The sequence below is a fragment of the Alligator sinensis genome, unplaced genomic scaffold (genome assembly GCF_000455745.1).
Source record: "Alligator sinensis unplaced genomic scaffold, ASM45574v1 scaffold233_2, whole genome shotgun sequence".
Lineage (NCBI taxonomy): Eukaryota > Metazoa > Chordata > Crocodylia > Alligatoridae > Alligator > Alligator sinensis.
The window spans coordinates 1,088,428-1,095,361 of NW_005841941.1; the positions used below are offsets into that span (position 1 = coordinate 1,088,428).

The window sequence follows — 6,934 nt, forward strand, 5'->3', positions numbered from 1 at the left end:
GTTCAAATATTACCACCAGTGGCTGTGCAATGACGTCAGCCAGTGCCTTCAGTACCCTTGGGTGGAGCTCATCCGGGCCTGCCGACTTAAAGGCATCCAGTTCCTCCAAGTGACTCTGCACCATCTCAGGGTCTACGCATGGCAGTCTGGTGCCTTGCTGCTGCCTCTCTACAACCCCAGTGAGAGACTTGTCCTGCCCCTCACTTAGGAACACTGAGGCAAAGAACTCGTTGAGGAGTTCAGCCTTGTCCCCTCTGTCCGTCACCAATTGCTTCTGCCCATTTAGTCTTGTATCATTCTCCAGTGACACAGATCAAGACCACTGACTAAAGGGGGCATATTGATTCACTTCCTTATGAGGGGCTCAGATAAAAAAGAACAGTCTGGAAAATGAGGACAGAGATCCCCAGGTCTTCAAAAGACAGCCAGTGACACCTCCCCCCCCCCCCCCCGCAAGGAAGACAATACAAAGACCTGGAACTGCATAGACTACATAATGGGAGTGTTACTCCCATTAGCGGATTTGACCCTTTCACAGCTTTCATGGATATAGGGTGATGATCTAGAATTAGAGATGGTTCAAACTGTACATCCCACAGCTACAAAGAAATAGAAGCAGTTTTTGAAATGGAGGGCAGTGTTGAGGGTGCATACAGATTATTGGAATCCAAGGGTAAGGAAAAAACATGTGTTTTTTCCTTACCTTATCATACAGGAAGAACAGTCACTTAGGATGAGGCTTTCTAAATGGCTCAGTGTTGAGCTAACTCTACTTTCATTGAAATAAAAGGGCCTTTTTCTCTAAGTGTAACATGAATAGGCAGCAGTGCCTGAAGAAAATATTAGATCTCCCCATTTTATTTGATTAAGAGAGTGTCTCTGATGCTCTGAGTCTTACCAGGGTGCTGGGGAGAGAGGAGCAGGGCAAACACTGTCTGTAATTTAACACCCCAAATCTGCATCTATCAGCACAAAGGGAAATGGAAAAGCCTTCTGCCTTTATACAGTAAAATAATTGTTTCTTTAATAGTCCATTTAGCCAAAAAAAAGGAGAGAGAAAGAATATATGTGCCAAGTTCTGTATGCTTTACACTGGCACACAAGCACAGATGGCCTGATTTTATACTGCAGTATATAACATGACACTCACTTTCAATATATAATTAAAATAGATTGAAATAGAAATTATATTAAACAGTAAATCATTGAGTCTGTTCTTCAGAACAAAGGATACTGGATAGTTCTTCCTCTGGGAAAAGTTTGGAGTACATTAAAGGGTTGGGCTCAGTTGGATGTACTGGAAGTTAATCCTAACAGATGCATGTTGATGTGACTGGGGTGTAGGTTGTGGCTGTGCTGGTCTAAAGACATAGGCAGACAAGGCTCTTTGGGTAAATCAGATATCTTTTATTAGACCAACTCAAATAGTTGGAAAAAGTCTTCTTTGTAAGCTTTTGGGTACAAATACCCTTCATCAGGCTGAGGAAGCATCTGCAGTTGGTCTGTGCTCTTCCTGGATGGAGTGGTAAAGCAACCATAGGCCAGTACATATGCAATAAAGCCAATCAGTTAAAACGTAAATTGAGGTGGTCAGTAGGTGAGAGACAGGTAGGAGGGGGTGGGAAAAGGAGAATTAATGTAGCTGTAGTCAATGGATGAGAGATGGGGTGGGCGGGGGGAAGGAACTACAATAGCTGGTAAAAAGTGGAGGGTTTACCCGGGGAGTCAGATGTTAGGCATGTGATAATGTGTCATAAATCCAATGTCTATATTTAGTCCATGGTTTTTTTTTTAGCTAGTACATTGATGAAGTGAAGTTCATAGGCTTGTCTGTGAAACGTGTTTTATAAACTCCCTTTGAAGATTAAAACTGAGAGCTTGGAGAGAGAGTGTTTTTCTTGGGAGAACTGTTGATGTGACTGTCATTCAGGTGCCAGAGATCTTCTTCTGGACTAGAGGATTGTGGCTCAGGTTCTGCACCCCAACTTGGGCTTGTGCCAGGATTGAGAGCACTTCAGTGGTTAAAGTCCCCAAATTAGTTAATGCAGATCAAAACGCATGTTGGTTCTGGATCCATTACCTCCAGGGTGGCTTGGAGTTTCAGGCCCACATTGGTGTCTCAAACTGTGAGTTTCACCTAGCTTTCAGATTTTAGTATAAAACTTTGATGCAGCCCCACTTAATGCTAATATTTCTGTGCAGTGCAGTACATGTACAAGCTCTTAGCAGTGACATGGATCTGAAATCCCTTCTGTCCAGAGTCAAGGAAATGCCCTAGTGTGCTGAGAGTAATAATATCCTTTTCAGGATATAGTAACCGCACTGCCAAGGCCAGGGAGCAGATAGCACAGGCAGAGAGACAAAATGCAAAGGTTCCTTTTGCATTCTCCTGATCATGGCTTGGCTGCATGCCTGGAGCAGGGCTAGCCACCTAGCCTGTAAGAGGTTAATTGTGGCCCCTGACCTCCCAAACAGCCACTCCTCTCCCTCTGGACTCTCCTTCTGTCCTCTGGCTTCTGCTTCCTGCCTCTACCCCAGGAGCAGGGTGGCACAGCACAGTGTGGGGAGCTGAAGGTAAGGCTGGGGCCACACAAACTGTGGTTCAACAGTGTTGGGGGTGGAGGGGCCTGCATGGGCACATGATATAACAGTGCAGGGGAACATGCAGTGCAGTGGAGGGGTGGACCACCTACACAGGAGCATGGTGCTGTCATGGGTTGCCACATGGCATGCAGCCAAGGGGGCCTATGGCCTACGTTGGTATGGCCTGTATGGCATGTAGACCTCACTGACGTGGCCCATAAGGTGTGCAGCCCTTGGCCACTTAGAAGTTGGATAGACCCACTCTGGAGTATCAAGAGGCTGATACAACATTGGATGATTATTGCAAAATAGGAAAATCCACCCATGTTTCAATCCCCTGACCATGCCCTCTCTGCCACCAGAAAACACGCCTCAGTGAAATGGTATTCCTATGGTCAGCTTAATGGGCCTTTAATGCAAAATCCAGCAGCAGAGTGGGTGTGGACCCCACCTAGGATCTAACCTCTGATTATGAAAAGCACTTCTGAATGCCATTTCATAAAATTAAATTCTGTACTATGTTCCTCTCCCATTAGGACCTAATGTTACAAGCATCTGTGTGGTAGGTCAAAATTGCCCTCTTCATCAATACAAAATAAATCTCATGGCACGTGTCCAAAGCAAAGTCTCTGCTTCCTTTCCCCACTGAAGTCTATGGGGTTATTCAACTGTGGCAGGCAGCACATAGTGCTAATCTGTCAGAAAGGGAAATGCTGGTTCCAGGTGAACTAGGCAGTAAACACCACCCAGTATAGCTTCTAACATGTTTTACAAATGGGGCTAAAAGGAAGGACTGCCAGACTGGACCAGAGCCCAGTTCTATCTAGACATGTATCCAGTCTCCAACTGTGGCAAGTACTAGATATTTCAAAGCCAGGTGCAAAACCCCCATGATAATAAGGTTACATGAGAAGTGTCCTCCTAACCCAAGAGGCAAATGGTTTTAGGGCAAATTGCCCTAAAGTTTGCAATTTGGCATCCAGTTTAAAATGCAACCTAGTTATGTACTACCCAGTCACTTATTCTTACAAACTGAGAGTAACCAGATATTCTAATCATTCGCAGTAATGTCACTAAACTCGTGGCTTTCAAGTTTATTCTGCAGGGAGATCCACTAGCCAACCATATCAATATATTTGCTTTCAACAGTTTTAAAGGTACTGCCATTGAATTGGACTCCATGCTTCCTTGTGCTAGCGGGGGTAAGAGACAGTAAACAGAAACATCTGAGTGACATCTTCCTTGTTATTGCATATATTTCTCCCATGTTCGCTCTCATTTGTAGCCTTGCTAAATAAATTAACCAGACACTGAAGGCCTCTTCCTTACCTCCCTGAGCATGAGTTGTTACACAGGGGCCATTAATAGACAAAACACTTGCAACCAGTGTAAAAAAAGTAGCAAATGACATAAACCAGGGAAACCTTCATCCAATCCAGTGGAGAATTACTGCTGAAAGAGAATCAGGAGCAAAATCTACTTGTGTAAGTTACACCTGTTCAGATGTCCTCTCTCCGTAAACATCCTGGGATAGGTGTTTGCTAGAGGCAAGCAGGCTTATGTGCTACCAGTCACTTAGCAACAAGGCAGAGGAACTGATAATTATGATCAGTTAATTCCTCTGGAATTAACTCAACATCATAGTGAAGTCTCTGTCATAGTAAAGCTTTTCCATGCCTCAGTGTGTACTAAGCGTTTCCTCCTTGACTCAAAAAAGTATCCCTATTCATAATAGCACTCGATTACATGCTTAACCTTAATCCTAAATAAAAATGGGAGGTCCAGATTTTAAAATGTGTGGAGGCCTAAATGTGTAGACTGTTAATACCTAGAGGTGAGGGCTGAATACGTATGTTAATTCAGTAAAGTCAGTGAGACTTAAGCATATACTGAAGGTCTGTCCTGAACAAGAACAGATTTAAGCATATGACAAGGCACCTTCATGAATTGTGACATTGATTTGTAAAGGGAAAAGGTTATCACAGAAATCCATGTGGGAAGATGTCCAGTGCTAACTGTATTTATTTTTCTTCTTTTTTCCCTAGACTGTCCAGTGTCTGAGACTGAAGTGGAATTGGGATGTATCCAACTTTGTAGCTTCTGAAACCTTAACAACCTCAAGTAAACTGGTCCAAAAGACCCCTCTTGACCTCCCTAGCTCTGAACTCCTGCAGAGCACTTAGACTGAGCAGAAAAACAGCACCAAAGCAAACGGTCTGAAACTTTGCAACATCTCTCCCCAAGAGACTGACCAAAAGAGAAAAGAGAAGAGAAGCAATGTTCATGATTGTTTATTGTTGTTGAGTCTTTGTGTGCGTGCATGCGTGTGTGTGTGTCTGGGTTTTTTAATTATTTTTTTTCCGAAAAACCTTCATTCAGGAATACACTTATGAGAAATCTTTGGATTTGGATTTTATTTTCCCTTTGCTGTATTCTTTTTTTTAATGTATATTTTTTAAATTCAAAACTGATTTCTTGTACAGTAACAGCAAAACTGGACCAAGGCTCTCAGAAAGATAAAGAAAATTGTCTTCTCAAACCTTGCATGATTTATTTCAAGTAAAGCCTGGATTACAGAGTCTGCTCTTCACATTCCCATTGCCTCTTCCTTATTGCTCCATGATTTGCTACAGCTAAACCTCCTTTTTATTTTTTCATTTTCTGTTCCAGTGTACATGTTGCTTATTTGTTTTATTTATTGAGATATTTTTAACGAGCTAAGAGACTGCAATGTTGCTGTGTATACTGCTTCTCTTGCCAACAGAAATAAAGATGTCATGCAGCTACCAGGGGCATTTGATTTACTTTGATTTCACAGTTCCATAATTAAGCAAAGAGAAAGTCAAGTAAGTTCTTCTCTTGTGCCTCATCTACACTCATGCCGGTTCTGATTTAAGTAAGATTTGTGACACAAGTTACTGGCCTGAGTTCCAGGAGAACTAGGAGAAGTCCTATATAGATTCATAGATTGTAAGGCTGGAAGGGACCTTGGAAGATCATCGGGTCCAGCCCCCTGCACCAAACAGGAAAGATAACTGGGGGTCAGGTCACCCAGCAAGGTGACTGTCTAGTCTCCTCTTGAAGATTTCCAGGGTAGATGATTGCACAGCTTATTCCACAGTCTGGACACCCTGATATAGCAGAGTTGGAGTGTTGTTGTCCTTTGTTTCCTGCTTGGAAAAATCTTAATCTATTTAAACCTATCTTAGGTTTGGTGGCCTCAGCTAAAGTGCCAGATTTCAATTGGTTTTATGTTGTCCACACAGAGAATTGCATCAGTTTAACTAAAGGGATTTAAACTCTCATCTTTTGGGTAACTTTGAATATAAGCAAAGTCTCTGTTTCATAGAATTTAATGCCACTTAAAAATTCATCTGAAAATGAACACTTTTTTATTATGCTTTATGCTGTATTGTTTATATCAGGGCTGTCCAACTGGCACACTGCAAGGGGCTAAATTATGCCTTGTTTGACTTGTTAGTGCAGCTCCAGAATCCAGGGCCTGAACATCACCACTCACCCCCACATCCCCTTGCCCTCTGTAGTCTTCAGTGGCCACTAGTGACTCAAATCAGCACAGCAGTAGGGGAAAAGTTTGAAGGTGAGAAGTGGTAGCATTCACCTCCTGAGTTCCAGAGATGTGCCAACACAGTGGCTCTGGCAGCCACCCTGACAAGTTGCCACCTTGGCATTAAAGGTGGGACATCTGGTCCATGGGAAGCCTTGTAGTCTATATCCAGCCCACAGGGCCAAATACATTGAATAGCCCTGATTTATAGAACAAGGTATCCAGAAAGGGAAAAATGCATGCTGAGAACTTAAGGCATATGTAGACAAAATGGGGGCCCTAAATTAAAATGGTAAGTTTTTAAAAGCACTGCTTCAATTTAGGGCCCTTTAAATCCCCATGTTTTGCACACACCCGCACATACTTACCTGCCTCTCCAGCAGCAGGGAGGGGAAGGCAAGCTGCTGGCAAGTGGAGCAGTCCTTGGGCTACGGCAGGTGGCTGGTACTTCCCTCCACAGCAGTGGCAGCCCCCCACAAGGCAGCACCCGCATGCAGGCACCTGGCTCCAGCAGTCCCAGGGGGCACCACAGCTGCTGAGAGAAGCACCAGGCTTCCATGCAGCTCAGGCAGGCAGGCAGGCTCCAAGGTGGGGGAAAAAAAGATCAGGCTTGCCGCTTTTCTTAGGCAGAGCCTGCCTTCCTGGGCTGCTGCCAGGCTGCCTGCATGGGCTTTCTGCAGAGTCCCTGAGCTGCACAGAGCCCGGTGCTTCACTCTGTGACTGCAGGGGCTCCTTGGGGGAGTTTTAGTTTGCTGCGCCCCAAGTCATTTAAGGTGCATTATA

General features: G+C 44.0%; 1 protein-coding gene across 1 annotated transcript in view; it reads left to right on the forward strand.

The window, feature by feature from the left end:
- Positions 1-5,361, forward strand: part of TWIST2 (twist family bHLH transcription factor 2) — a 79,059-nt gene extending 73,698 nt beyond the window's left edge. Inside the window, exon 2 of the mRNA XM_006019947.3 lies at positions 4,629-5,361. The gene's annotated coding sequence lies outside the window, so the exon portion shown is untranslated. The remainder of the gene's footprint in view (positions 1-4,628) is intronic.
- The last annotated feature ends 1,573 nt before the right edge of the window (positions 5,362-6,934 follow it).